Here is a 15,756-nt window from a genome sequence, read left to right as displayed (position 1 = left end):
AATGAAAATGCGAATCAGAGTGATCTTTAAAAAATGTAAATCAGATCATTACACTCTGTGCCTAAAAGCCTTAAGCGCTCCAACAGTGGTCAGCTCTACAGACAGCATCATGCCTGTGAGGGTGTTACACTCCTGGGAGAGGAATGCCCTGTTTTCTTCCTCCAGTAGCTCCCTTCATGGCTCCGGTGATGTGTGGCACTGGTGCAGGGCAGAACTGTGCTTCCTTGAGAGTGAGCTAAGCATCACTTTGGCTGCTTATTTGTAGTGTGGGAGCCAACACAGAAAAAATAAATTTAAGCCTTAAAGGTTCTCACAGCATTTCAACCCACCAAATGGACCTCTATCCTCCCTTCCCTACACTCCAGCCAGCCTGGCTCACCCAGCCTGGAGGAAAGAAGGCAGGGACAGTGCTGCCTGGGAAGCCAGTGAGCATGCATGTGGTCAGAAGTCTGGAGAGAGCTTCAGTTCTCTTAGGACAGAAATGGAGGGATGAATCTGCTGAAATCAGCCACCCATAAGGGGACTCAACTTTTCACTACATGATGACTGGATTACACCTGCATGATCCCACCATGCTCTCCCTCCCCTGTGGCATCCCAGGGGATCCATGGATCATCTACAACAGAAAGCAGCTCTCTGGCCTTTGAAAATCCACAGACCATCTGCAAAGCCCTTAAGCTCACACGGCTGATCTCAGACTACAGATTCCAGACATCTTCAATCCTGGGAAGCAGCCTCTTTTGATTTTTCATTCTCCTCCAACAAACAATGCCAGGTCTGTGTCTTCTGTACACTGCTCAAAGATGTGTGAGGACCCAGCGGGTGGCAGCTGGACGTGGTATACCCTGGGACATTTGCTGAGTGGCCTCAGACCCAACACTGACACTGAGCGTGAACCTGCATCCATCTGGTGAACACCACTCACCTCTACCTGGGGACTCCCTGAGAACCTACCTCATGCAACTTGAGTGCTTCCAGAGATGCTTTCATTAGCGGAGAATAACAGGCACTCGGCACATGGAGGCAGACAGGGAGGCAGAACATGGTGTGCTCTGGGACTTTTGCTGACCTGTCCCCGGGATCAGTGCTAGTAAAAGCCAGCTTTGGTGCCCTGCCAGGGCCTTCCTGAGCTTACTGGGCCTCAGGAGTGCCTGTCACAAATTGTGAATTGCTTTGTAGATGCAAATAGATTGCCCTGGGCCAGTCACATCAAGCATCTGACATTGTTCAGCAACAGAGTCGCTCCCAGGAAGCCTCAGGACCAACAAGCCCAGTGGCCAGCTTCAGAGCACATCAGAGAAGGATACAATTAGCCTCAGAAGTGGCAGATCCAAAGAGAGATCTAGGCAGGCACCAGACCCCGCTGAGATGAATTGCACTCCACGTGGTCAACACCTGTCAGCAGCTTATACACTATACTATAGGCAGGGTACACTGTGGTCGCAGCCAACTAGCCTGAGCATCAACTTAGTACATGCATGGGCCAACAGCCATCAAGAACCAACTGCCACAGGAAGGTTCACATAACACACACGGGACATCCCTGGAGCACTCAACTCAGATGATCAAGAAGAAATCGCCACTGGGTTCCACAGGACTCCTACTACACGAAGCCACACTATCAAGGCCTGGATTTTAATACAAAGAAAGAAACACACAGAGGCAGCCAAAATGCAAAGAAACATGCCCCAAATTTAAGAACAGGGGACACATCCAGAAAAAATGCTAAACAAAGTGAGGCAAGCAATATTCCAGATACCGCATATATATATACATAAAATGGTTGTAAGGATGTTAATTGAAGTTAGGTGAAGAATGGATGAAATCAGTAGGAACTTGAAAACTGATAGTAGATATGAAAAAGTATATTTAAGCCATATAAAAGATCCAGTCAGAAATAAAGAGTAAAATCTTTGAAATGAAGAATACACTAGAGAAAATAAGTAATTTGATTAAGGAGAGAATCAAATGAGTGATTTGGAAGACAAAGTCACAGAAGACAAAACAGCAAAAAGAAAAAAGAACTTTTAAAAATGAGGACTGTTTAGGGGACTTTTGGGACAACATGAAACATTAACAACGTCCACATTATAGGAGTACAAGGAGAAAAGAAAGATTAAGGGACTACACCATATTAAAAGAAACAATGACCGAACAGTTCCCTCACCTGGTGAAGGAAGAGACACACAAGTCCAGGAAGCAGAGAGTCCCAAACAAGATGAACCCAAAAAGGCTTGACACCAGGACACATCATCATGAAAATGACAAAGATTAAAGACAGGACATCTTAAAAGCAACCAAAGAAAGACGGTCAGTTACCTCCAAGGGAGCTCCCATAAGATTGTCAGCTTATTTCTCTACAGAAACATACCAGGCCAGTAGGGATTGGCACAAACTATTCAAAATAATGACAAGCTAGGACCTTCAACCAAGACTACTTTACCCAGCAAGGCTGTCATTTAAAATTGATGGAGAAATAAAGAGCGTCCTAGACAAGAAACAACAAAACAAGTGTTTTACCACCAAACCATTAGTATAAGAACTATCAAGAAGGAATAAAAGGGAAACAGAGTTAAAAGAATAAAACATATCTACGAATAATCACTTTAAATGTAAGTGGCTTGACTGCTGCAGTTAAAAGACATGGTAGCTGAATTGATAAGAAATTAATAACCATATATATGCAGTCAACAAGAGATCTATCTCAGAATGAAAGATATACAGACAAAAAGCAAGGGGATGGCAAAAGGTATTTCATGCAAAAACAAATGAAAAATAAGCCGGGGAGGTAAACCTATATAGCTGACAAAACAGACTTTAAAACAAAGGCTATATTGAGCAATAAGAATGGACACCACAGAATGATAAAGAGAGCAATCCAACAAGAGGATATAACCCTTGCAAACATGTATTTCCTCAACATAAGAGCAAGTAAATGTGTAAATCAAATCCTGATGTACATAAATGGAGAGTTCAACAATAATACAGACGCAGTAGGGGATGTTAACATCCCATTGGAATCAATGGCTGGATCTTCCACACAGAAAATCAAGAAGCAAAGAGTGGCCTGGTGCTGGACTCTGCAGCAGCAGCAGGAGCACATACCCTAAAGCTGGAATGATACAGATGAGATTAGGCTGGCCCCTGCGCAAGGGTGACACTCAAATCAGTGAAGCATTCCCTTCCCCCTAGCGTGGGACATGCTCTCCTGGCTCCCCTAGGCTCCCCTGGCTCCCCTGGGCTGGGGCCCCTGCGGGTGGGGGTGGAGGGAGATGGGCGGGGGCTGGGGGGGGAGGGAGACGGGCGGGGGCTGGGGGGGGAGGGAGAGGTGGGGGGGAGACTTGGGCACCTTCTCACCCTTGTGCAGGGCGGCCTCACACCTAGTCTTTAAATAAAAAAAAAAAAGAGTGGACAGAAATAACACAATAGATCAAATGGATTTAATTGGTATCTTCAGAGCATTTCACCCTGAAGCAGTAGAATATACATTCATTTTAAGTGGACGTGCAACATTATCTGGATAGACCACATGTTAGGGCACAAAAACAGTCTCAGGAAATTTAAGAAGATTGAAATCATATCAAGAATCTTTTCTGGTCATAACTGTATAAAACTAGAAGTCAATTAGACAAAACTGATGTACAAGTGATCTATTACTGAATTGTACACACCTAAAACCACCCTGCCCCAATAAATTTATTAACAGAGAAATAAAAACAATGACAAGCAAAAATAAATAAATAAATACATAAAAATTTGGGGATACATGGTGGTGAGAATTGCATGTCAATATACTTGATGTATACTTAAATGTGGTTAAAACTCTAAATCTTATATTTATTTTACCACAATAAAAATTAGTAATTATAGGATTAAAAAGAAAACAGAAAAAGAAAAAGAAAAACCTGTAAAACACAGAAAGTCTTGGAGGCTAATTGACATGTTACTAAACAATGAATAGATAACAATGAGATCAAGGAAATAATGAAATAATACCTTGAAACACATGGAAATGAGAGCACAACAATCCTCACTCTATGGAGCACAGCATAAGCAGTCCTAAGAGGGAAATTCCTAACATTACAGGTCTACCTCAAGAAACAAGAAAAATCTGAAATACATCATCTAACTTGACACTTAGAGGAACTAGTGCAAAAGAAAAACAAAGACACCATAAAGTGAGAAGAATAAAGAAAATAATAAAGATCAGAGCAGAAATAAACAAAGCAGCAAAAAACAAATGCAGGTGCTGGACTGGATGGTTTCACAGTGCATTTCATCAAACAGTCAGAGAAGAACTAGCACCTGTTCTCCTCAAACTCATCCAAAACACTCAAGACAAGGGAAGACTCCCAAGCTCATTTTATGAGTTCAGCATTCTCCTAATCCCAAACCAGAATAAGACTTTACAAAGAAAAAAATTATAGGCCAATATCCCTGATGAATATAGATGCTAAAATCCTCAACAAAATATTGGCAAATTGGATCCAGTAATACATTAAAAAGATTACACACCATAATGAAGTGGGATTTATTCCAGGGATGCAAGCTTTGTACAGTATCTACACATACAAAACATGATACATCGTAAACAAAATAAATAAAAATCACATGGTTATAACAATAGATGCAGAAAGAGCATCAAAACACAACACCTATTCATTATAACAACTCTCAGCGAAATGTGAATAGAGGGAATTCCCCTGAACATAATAAAGATTATGAAGAAGAAAGAAAGAAAAAAAGAAAGAAGAAAGTGAAAGAAAGGAAGGAAGACAGGAAGAAGTTGAAGAAGATACAAATTAATAAAAGCATATATGGTGTTCAAAGATAGGAAGAATTAACAACATTCAAATGTCCAGTGACGTATTTCAGAGAGCTACAACAAATATCACAAAAATCTATATGGAAGTACAAAAACAACAACAACAACAACAACAACAACAAAAAACCCAACACACACACAAACACACACACACAAAAAAAAAACAAAACAAAAAACAAAAAACACACACACAAAATAAAACCAAACCAATAGCCAGAGTAATCTTGAGAAAGAAGAACAAAGTGGGAGGAATCATGCTACCTGATAACCACCTATACTACGAGGCCATAGTAATAAATATAGTATGGTACTGGCATAAAACGCACATAAAGATCATCGGAACAGAATAAAAAGTCCAGAAATAAACCCATACACTTATGGTCAATTACTATTTGACAAAGGACACAAGACTATACAATGTGGTAAAGATAGTCCACTCAATAAATGCAATTGGGAAAATGGGACACATAAGTAGAAAAATAAATGAATGCTGACTACCTTCTTACACCATATTGAAGAAAAAATGCAGAATGGATTAAGACTTGAAAGTGAGATTTGAAACCGTAAAAATTCTAGAAGAAAATAAAGGCAATAAGTTTTCATAGAAATATTTTTTATTCTGATATATCTATTTGGGCACCAGAAGCATAAGAAAAACTAAACAAATGGGACTACATCAATCTAAAACGTTGTTGCACAGCAAAGGAAACCATCAACCCACTGAATGGGAGAACATATTTGCCAATGATACATCTGATAAGGGTTTAATATCCAAAATTTATGAAGAACTTAAAAAACTCAGCATCATCACAAAATAAAACAATCCAATTTAAAAATGAGCAAATAACCTAAACAGACACTTCTCCAGCGAAGATCTGTAGATGATTATTACACAAATAAAAAGATGCTGAGCATCACTAATCATTACAGAAATGGAAATTAAAATCATAGCGAGGTATCACCTCACCTCTGTCAGAATGGCTATCACCAATAAATCAATAAACATCAAGTGCTGGTGAATATGTGGAGAAAAGAGAACTCTCGTGTATTCTTGGTGGGAATGCAGATTGGTGCAACCACTGTGGAAAGCAGTATGAAGTTCCTTCAAAAATTAAAAATAGAACTGCTTTATGACCTAACATTTCCATTTCTGAGAATATCTCTGCAGAAACCTGAAACACAGATCGGAAAGGATATATGCAATGCTATGTTCACGGCAGCATTATTGACAATAGCGAAGATTTCATAGCAGCCCAAGTGCCCAGCAGCAGATAAATGGAGAAAACGCTATGGTACATTAACACAATGGAATACTACTCACCTACACACACACAATAGAAAATGAAGGAAATTTTACCTTTTGCAACAGCATGGATGGAACCGGTGAGTATTATGCTAAGTGAAGTGAAGTAAGCCAGTCAGAGAAATACAGGTTCCTTATGGTTTCACTTATATGTGGAATCTAATGAACAAAATAAACTACAATCAAAATAGAAAAAGGCTCATAGATACAGAAAACTGACTCAATACTGTCAGAGGGGAGGAGGTTGGGGGACTAGGGGAAAAGTGAAGGGATTAAGCAAAGAAAAGACCTATAGACACAGACAACAGTTTGGTGATTATCAGAGAGAGAGGGGTGTGTGTAGAAGAGGGTTTAGGAAGGATAAATTGTGATTGAAGGAGACCTGACTTGGGTCGGGGGGAGGGTGGTGAGACACATAATTCAACATACAGATGATGTATTACCGAACTGTATACCTGAAAGCTACATGATTTCATTACCAATCTCACCCCAATATATTCAATTTCGAAAAATAGGCCATTGTGGCACATGCTACAACCTGGATGGACCCTGAAGACATGATGCTCAATGAAATAAGCCAGTCACAAAAGGACAAATAGTGCGTGATCCCACTCACATGAGGTCCCTAGAGCCATCAGAGTCATAGAGGTAAGATGGAGGGCACCAGTAATGGGGGAGTGGATGCAGAGTTGTTGTTTAGTGGGGACAGAGCTTCAGTTGGAGAAGATGAGAACAGTGATGGAGCCGATGGTGGTAAGGGCAGCACAACAATATGATTGTTAAGTTGTGTTAAGGACCACTTACCACCACTGGACTGTGCCCTGAAAAATACTTAAAATGGTAAATTTCATTGTGTATATATTACTGTGATAACAATATACCAAAAAAAAAAAAAATAGAAGGCACTGTCCTGGGTGTGGGAGAATCGGGTAGAGCTGTTTTCTATGGGCTCTACATGGCTGGTTGGGTCACTGTCAATATCCTGGTTGTGAGATTTTAATAAGATATTATTGAGGGAAACCGGGTCAGATTACATGGGCCACCTCTGTGTTATCTCTTATAAATAATGGGAATCTACAATTGTAATTTTAAAAGGTTAAAAAATAAAAGGGGCGACAACCAGATTTGGTTGTCTTGCCCCAGAGAATCTGGTCCAGCAGGTCCCATTGGGGTCAGGGCTGAGGATAAGGAATTGCCCACAGGAACTGGTGGTCAGTGGGATTGAGGGCCACCATCCAGACCAGTCACCTACACAGCTAAGTTCTCATCCCATCATGAAGCTTCCACAGCTTTTAATACAGCTGCTGTGTCTCAGCCACCTCTAATGCGATCACTGGGGGGAACAGCTCCTTCACTGTGCCACCTGGTTTCTTAAAGGAGCTTCAAACCTTTTAACCATCTCACAAAACACAACACAGGTAGTGCAATCCTCCCACAGTGACCCTCTGCTTCATTAAACCACATCCACCAAGTGACAAGGATGGGCCTTTTGTGCCATTCCAGGAACACTGGGCCAGGGTCCTGTCGACAGAGCAGATTCACTTCTCGGTGTCTTGGTTGGGACCAGGGTACAGGGCCCAGGGTGACACTTCCCAAGGACAAGGATGAAGGAAGGCAGCATTGTCGTCGGAAGCACGTGCCTTTTAATCATCTGCAGATCTCAACTGTAGAAAAGATACCTATGCTCTGTTAAAGGTCTGGAAAGATAAATAATTTTTTTCTTTGTACTCAACAGAGTGGTGCTCAAAATTAAGGTAAAAATAATACCCTGTCTTCATATGCTCTCTCCTTCCATAGATGGCTCCAATTTTCCTGTCAACTTGAATGCAAGATGGAAGAAGTAATGCTGGTGGATGAAATCAACACATCCCTATTTTAAGGGGTGAAATGAAGATGAGAGACGGAGTGTCACTCAGTAAGGTTTCATACTTTATTCTGTGGTCAAGTAGGGAGTTTGTAATTGTCCATCCAAACCTGTATCATTAGGGTAATAATGTAGGGCTGTCATGAAGGCCTTTTCAGTGTCTGTACCCCATAAAATCTTGCTCTTTTTGGTCCATGATGTGGGCCAGGGAGCCACCAATGCTCATCCTCTCCCACAGTGACTGAGGGCTCCAGGGCTCCCCTGGCTTGTGGATTTAGCTGGCAATGAGCACAGCTCAATCGTGTGGAGGTGGGACAGACGAGTGGAGTCAGGATGGACTTGGAGCAGCCACTCATGGCTGTCCTTGCCTCTGGCCAGAGCTGATTCACATGGTGAGAGAGGCTCAGAAATGCAGAACAGCACAAACTCCTTGCTACTTGGCACCCAGGGCAGCACACTCACCCTCTTGTTCCTTTACCTGTGCAGCCAGCCAACTCAGTCACCTTCAGGGAGAACATCCAGAAAGAATAATAAAACAAAAGTACCTCATGCCAATCCACATAGCACTTCAAAGTACTAAGAGTAAAAAACTCACTGTCCATGCATTTCTACAGAAAGGCTACTTTCTGTCCAGACCCATACTCTTGCTCTTTTTTCTTCTTCTCCAAAGAAGAAAACACATCATTCTGGAGCCACCGAGATGGAGCAGACCAATGGCCAGCTGTCCACCCAATGATGACAACCGTGGTCTAAGAGAGAATACTATCTGCAGACTCCAGAGAGAGCAGCAGTGGGCTGAGTGGGGAGCGAACTGAGAACTTGACCAGTGACCAGCACGGTGGTGAGCTGATTTGTCTTGAAGACAGTGAGTCTTAGCACTGCTCTGTGAGCAAGACGGGAATGACTCAGAGAGGACTGGATCAGGGGCCTGTGGGAGCCAGAGTGGCAGCTGCCCTGGACCCTTCCCCCTTCTCTCCTGGCCGGGCTCTAACACCATGGACTGGGCATAAATCCCTCAAATGCTGAGGAAAAAGCCATCTCTGGTGAGGACCTGAGAAAATGGGGCCCTGGACTCCAAAGTATTGGGGCGACTCCTGATTATTTTTCTTCTTTTCTCTTGCCAGTTTTCCCTGAAAACCATCCTGTTATATGAAGCTTCCACACAGCTCATGGGTGGAGAGGAGTGTAAGGTTCTGAGAGAACCAGAGCTTCTAGCAGAAGGACCAGGAAGGTGGCTGAAATCCAGGGAGAGAGGAGCTGTGGGTGAGCTGGACCCACACAGAGCACACCCTGGAGGCCAGCATAGGCTCTGCGCATGCTGATGCTGAGGTCACCCCCAGAGCTGCTGAGACACAAGTGACTCTGAACTTCATATGCTCCACAGCCTTACACAGGGGGCTCTCACCTCTGACACTCCGTGGTGGGAAGACAGACTGTGGAACCCGTCCAGCAGGGGCAGCACATCCATCACCAGCCTCATGTGAAGTCTGGAAGGAGAAAGGATCTGCATGTGAATAGGCACAGGGCTCAAGTGCAAGGGGCCAGGGCAGTAGAGCCCCAGCCTGCAGACCCACCACACCCTGCACTTTAGTTCCAAGTACAAGCTCTTTTTTGCAATAGTAACAATTGTAGATTTGACTTTGAAGAAAAAATAACCCAAATTACATTAGAGATTTCAATTTTGGTTTGTCACATCTTCAGTACATGTTAGCTGAACCCACTGTGGTAGTCATTTCACAATGTAGGCAAATCAAACCATCCTTTTGTCTGCCTTAAACTTATACAGTGGTGTATATTGATTATTTCTCAATAAAGCTGGAAAAAATAAACAGTGCCTTCATAAACGGGAAAACAGTGGTTATAGATGCAGTGGAATGAAAACACCATAACTAAGAGAAAACAAATCAGGATACACACATAACAAATAGTATCATCTTGCCCTGGAGGCGTGCTCACTGGTTGAGCCTTGATCTATGAACCAGGAGGTCATACATGGAGTCCCTGTCAGAGTACGTGGGGCTCCATCCTTAGTAGGGGGCATGTAGGATGCAGGTGATGAATGATTCGTTCTCATCATTCATATTACTACTACCTCTCTCTCTCCCTCTCCTTTCCTCTCTGAAGTCAATACAACATATATTAATATAAATGAATTAATAGTATCACCTCAAAAAGGTATCTAGATATATAAATGTACGAAAGACAAAAGGAAATACTTTGAAATGTTGACAGTGGTTAACCTTGGATAGTGGAAAGAAGTGATTTCCTTTACTTTATACTATTCTTTTTAAAATTCTAATGATCCTATATTATTTTGATAATGAAAAAAATCTTCTAAAACACATTTAAGTAACTTTTTTTGGTGTAAAATGCATTTTGCATCCATGTTCAGTGACCATCCACTTATCTTTGAGAAGCTTAAAAAGTGCTTTGCGTTGTGAAATATCCTTTAAAATGCATTCTTGCACTCCAACAGCTCCTGAATGAGAGCACTGGGCTTTGGAGATGCTGGGTCTGCTTGGAAAAAATAATGGGCAGGGGTTAGAGGCACAGTGGGGGATGGGGCGGGTCAGCAACCCTGAAGAGAGGCTCTTAGGCAGGATGCCTCAGGGTCCACAGCTCAGGCTGTGTTTGAAGAATTCCTCATTGGAAGGCTGATATCTACAGTAAAGTTTCAGATTTGATAAACTTCAGACATGAGCCACAGTAACTTTTTTTAAAACGGTTTTTGCCGTTCTTATTGCAAATCCATATATATAAAAGGCTAATGTGCTAAGGATTCCACCACCTGACCACTCCCTATGAAGAGCACTGACCACCAGGGGCAGACATTCAATACTGGAGCTGCTGTGACCTGAACTGGCCCTTTACAGAGGAAGGGCACTGCGCACCCAGAGTCCACAAGCAACACTCCGCTTTTCCCAAGTGGGACACAGGCCCCGCCACGAACCCATGGCACAAAGCCCACAGGCCAGCCCAGCACAGAAATGGTGGCTGTGGGCACCAGGTAATGATGTCACATAGTAATGCCAGGCTTCCTCTCCCTAGCGGCTAGCCTCCTTGGAGTTTCTTCACCCACTTGCTTTATAGCCAGGTGCAAACATTTTACACTTTAACCAAATGTCTTTGAAGTGTTTTCATGTGCCTCATCTCATTTGATCCTCACTGAAGTCCCGGAATAGGTAGAGAGGAGACTCGGTAGAATCCTGTTTTCATTTCATTAGCCAGAAAATGAAGATTTAGAATGTTTTAAAAATTGACCCAACTGAAAAGAAGCAAGAAATGGTAGAGCCTGAACATGACTTCAGGTTTTCTCACTGCACGGAATATAGTCAAACGGGGTTATAGTTAAATATTTCTCCCTTTGTTATCTCTGCATGATCCACAATAATAATCTGCTTTCATTTTGGTATTTATGCTGTTTTGCTGTCAATATCCTGAAAAAGAAATTGGGGCACTTCACCAAGCTGGAAAAAGTTTACCTAATCAGAAAGCAGGTCTAAGTAAGCAAATATCTATATATCTATATCTATAACTATATCTATATCTATATCTATATCTATATCTATATCTATATCTATATCTATATCTATATCTATATCTATAACTATATCTACATCTATATCTATCTATCTATCTATCTATCTATCTATCTATCTATCTCTCTGGCGCCAGTTGCATGTGTTTCCATCTGTCATTGTTGATCGTGAATTTGGTATACACTTCTATTATTGAGAAAGGGCAAATAGTGATCTTACAATATTTCTTCTAATTAATTTCCTTTCAATGTGCACCAATTCATGCACTGGGACTCTAGTAATTAAATAATACTATCAAGACGCCTAAGAGAAACATATGTATACAGAAAAGATTTTTAAAGAATTCAGATCTCCTAAGTCACAGCTCTATGGTTCTAACCTCAACTGGGTCTACAGAGGCTGACAGGAAAAATAGAATGAGCACTTGCCCTGGGTTCTCATTTGATCTCTGCTATTAATAGCTTGTGGTCTTGGGGATTTCACTTACCCTTTCTGGGTCTCCTAGCTGCATCTATAGGATGAGGGTAAAATTAGACCTCTTAAATAAGGTTTCTTCAAAGGCTTCAAAAAATAATTGTAGGTTCTGATTTCTACAATGTTCCTAAATATCTCAGCAATAATAAACTTTTCCTTGTTTTAAACTTTGTGGTACAAAACTTCACAAAAATGTAAACACAGTTTTATAATACTACTCATTTTAAAAATATACAACCTCTATAAACCTTATCCTATAACATTTTGGTAGATACTATGAAACATTTCTTAGTAACTGTACTATAACCCAAATTAGTAAATTTAGCATTATCTTTTTAAAACATCAATTGCATATTCTTTGTATTGGTGTGAAAAGGCTCAGAAAATACAGATGTGTTGAGCACCATATGTCACTTTTATTAAAATTCAACAAGTAACTTCCCAGGTATGGAAAACTTCAGCTGAAGCCAATTTTGGGGGTGTAAAAATCAACTCCTGTAAACATCAAATTAAAATGTGGCTGTATTTTCTGCCTTAAAAATTAAAAAAACATAAGAATTGTTATTTAACTCACTCAAATGGTTTGTGAAGCTGAAATACTTCCATGTAGGGTCTGCCCCAACCTGACATTAGTTTAGTGCAAGGACTGAGAGCCACATGTCACCTATTCTCCCCAGTGAGGAAGGGAGCTGTGTGTGAATCATTCCTGCCACTAAGCCCCTTGCACAGCCAGCCGCTAGGCAGCAAGGATACCAGCCTCAGCTCACAGGTGGGAGAAGTGCTGCCATCTCTCTCAGAACACTTCCAAACTCAGCCTGAGAAGGACAGGCCCTACCAGCCAAGACCCAGTCAGGCCACTGCTGGGCTCTAAGTAAAGACTGACAATTGTCTCTACCTCTTATTTCTTCTGAGACCAAACCAACCAACCTCCCACCCACCCACCCAACCACCCACCCAACCAACCAACCACAATTTAATCATAATCCTTGCACTGAAGCCACTGCTAAATAAACACCAAGTTGTATATGGGCTCACGTGGTGACTACCCTCCTAGACATATATTCCTAGGCCTGGAATAAGCTCTGCCCATGCCCATTCCCTTCCCTCAGCTCGATTCTCCAACCTCCCCTGCTCACACCCCCCCACACATACACCCTATTTGACCAGGTAGTTAACTTTCTGGGGACTACAGATCCGTCTTGTCCCCTGGCTTGAGACACAAGCCCCAGAGAAGCAGGACCCCTCACTTCCTGGCTTAATAGACAGGGGGCCCTGCTGGGGTCTGGCGGGAACTCTGTCCCCAGCTGCCTCCTGTCAGCTCAGCAGCCAACACTCCTCCAGGTCCAGGGAGCACATGCAACCTGCCCCACAATGACAGGGGACCAGCCCCACACAGGGAAGGAGCCCACACGGGGGCTACTGGTCTCTCACTGGGGCTCTTGGTCCCAGGTGGCGACTTGATCGAGCCTCTCCACTCTCCTGGTTTCTCCCAGGAACCAGGGGCTGGCCAAGTCCCACCCTTTGGGAAAGTGACTCTTTGGCTGCCCCCACAGAGCAAGGCCCAGGGGAACCCCAATCCTCCAAGCGTTTTAAATACCTGACAAGCCCAAGTTCACCCTTGGAATGAGCCCTTCCCGACCACAACAGCCACTACCCCATGGGACACTCCAAGTCCCAGCACCTGGGACAGCCATGGGAAAACTATGGCCCGCGGGCTGGATTTGGCCCTTTCGAAATAATAAAACTAAAAAAAAAAAAAAAGACCGCACCCTATTATTTAATGATGTTTACTTTGAATTTACATTAGTTCACACAAACACTCTATCCATGCTTATCTTACAGCCTGCCAAGAACCCATTGTGGCCCTCAAGTCAAAAAGTTTACCCATGCCTCTTCTAGAGACAACTTCCTTTCCAGCTCACTTGAGTGGAGAAGGTCAGGAGATCAGGATGTCTCTCTGTTGCTTCCCGTTCTTCCGACACTCTGCGAAGAAGAAAGTCCAGGGCAAGAGATGTTTCTGTTGCTGGGGAAACAGGCGCAAGCGCCACCACTGATACCCCTCGCCCTCTGGCACGAGGCACACACAGGTAACCAAGGGCAGGCCCTTTCAGCTCACACTTGTGCGCCAACTGGGGGTCATACCTGGGGAGCCCACACCTCTTACCCCTCATCCCAGGTGTGTGTGTGTGTGTGTGTTTGTGTGTGTGTGTGTGTCCGGGATGGTGAGGTGAAGAAAGCGGGGGATGAGGGATGCTCAACCTGGGCTAAGGAGCAGGTTGGTAAGTGTCAGAAGCCTGGAGGGTGTTGGAGGGTGTGTCATGTTCACTGCCCAGGTCATGGCTCACAGGAAGGGAAGCCGAGTGCTGGGGTCATAGCTCTGCTACCCACTTATTAAATCGCAGGGGTGCTCAAGGGGTCATCAACTTCACTCCCTGCCTGGAGGTCTTTGCAGATGCCCCTCTCTGCCTGATCTGGGGAGCAGAATGGGTGGTGGGCATCTTCCCCACTGGTAATGCCCGGGCCCCTCATGCCTCCTGGCCCGGTAGCGGGCTCTGTCTTTGCAGAGCTCCAACAAGGGCACGTCGAGGAGCTGGCTGACAGGTTCACTTATGCCCTCAACGGGTACAAAGGACAAGTGCGTCAGGACAGGAAAACCATCCAGTGCCAAACTGAGGTGAGAGCTGGCCCACACCTAGGACTCTGAGGTGACTGGGGTGGGACCAGAAGTCAGACTCAAATCTGGGGCCTCAAGTTCTCACAGGCCCACTCCCAAAGTGATCTGCACCTTCAATCCTCCCGACCAGCTCCCTGGTAGGGGAGAAAAGCAGTCTTTCTTCCTGTGCTTCTTGGGATCAGAGAGAAAGCATCTGTTGCTGTCTTTGCCTCATGCTCCTTTCAACTGATGAAATCCCTGCCCAAAGTATCCTGTGGACCAGCCCCAGCCCGACTGTCCTTGCAGACCTTCTCCAAGCTATACACATCATCCCACTTGATAGTGCTGTGTATTGAAAAAAACAGGGGAGGGGGAAGCGGGGGTGGGGGTTAGGGGTGTAGGAAGGGATAAAGGCCTTGAATACTTTTCTCTGCAACCTATCACCTCACAGAGGACGACAAACCATTGCAGTGCGGCCAGCTCAGGAGCTGTGGCCTGACCCAACTCCATATCATCCCAACAAGGACAGAGTTTTCCTCAGTCATTCAGGCTTTCACTGTGGCTACACCTTGACACAAATCAATTGTTGCAAGCTCAGCAGGGCTGCCAGAAACATCCTCACTGTCCTCATAGGCTAGGTCTGCCATGACACAGGACCACAGATTGGGTGGAAGGTTCCTGATGCCTCCTGGCTCAGTACCCACTCTGTCTTTGCAGAGCTCCAACGAGGACATCATTGAGGTGCTGGCCCATGGACCCGACTACACCACCTACGGGGTCAGGGTGCAGGTGCACCAGGCTGACGACACAGACCAGTGCCTGTCTGAGGTGAGAGCTGGCCTCGAGGGTCTCTACACCCAAAACCCCAACACAACCTGGCAGTGCCCAGAACCCACACTCCAATCTGGGGACTCCACAGATACCCTCCCAGGACTCTCCCTAGTGTCCCACTGCCCCAAGACAAAGAAATGAGGACCCCCCACCCCCGTCCAGCTACATGGGACGGTAAAGACACGCTCCTCACATATTTGTAGCAATATCAGAGAGAGAAATGTCGTGTGAACTGTGTCCTGTCCCTCATCTTGCCATGGCCACGGT

The sequence above is a fragment of the Myotis nattereri genome, assembly GCF_964212035.1.
Source record: "Myotis nattereri genome assembly, chromosome: 10".
Taxonomy (NCBI): domain Eukaryota; kingdom Metazoa; phylum Chordata; class Mammalia; order Chiroptera; family Vespertilionidae; genus Myotis; species Myotis nattereri.
This window is presented reverse-complemented; position numbering follows the sequence as displayed.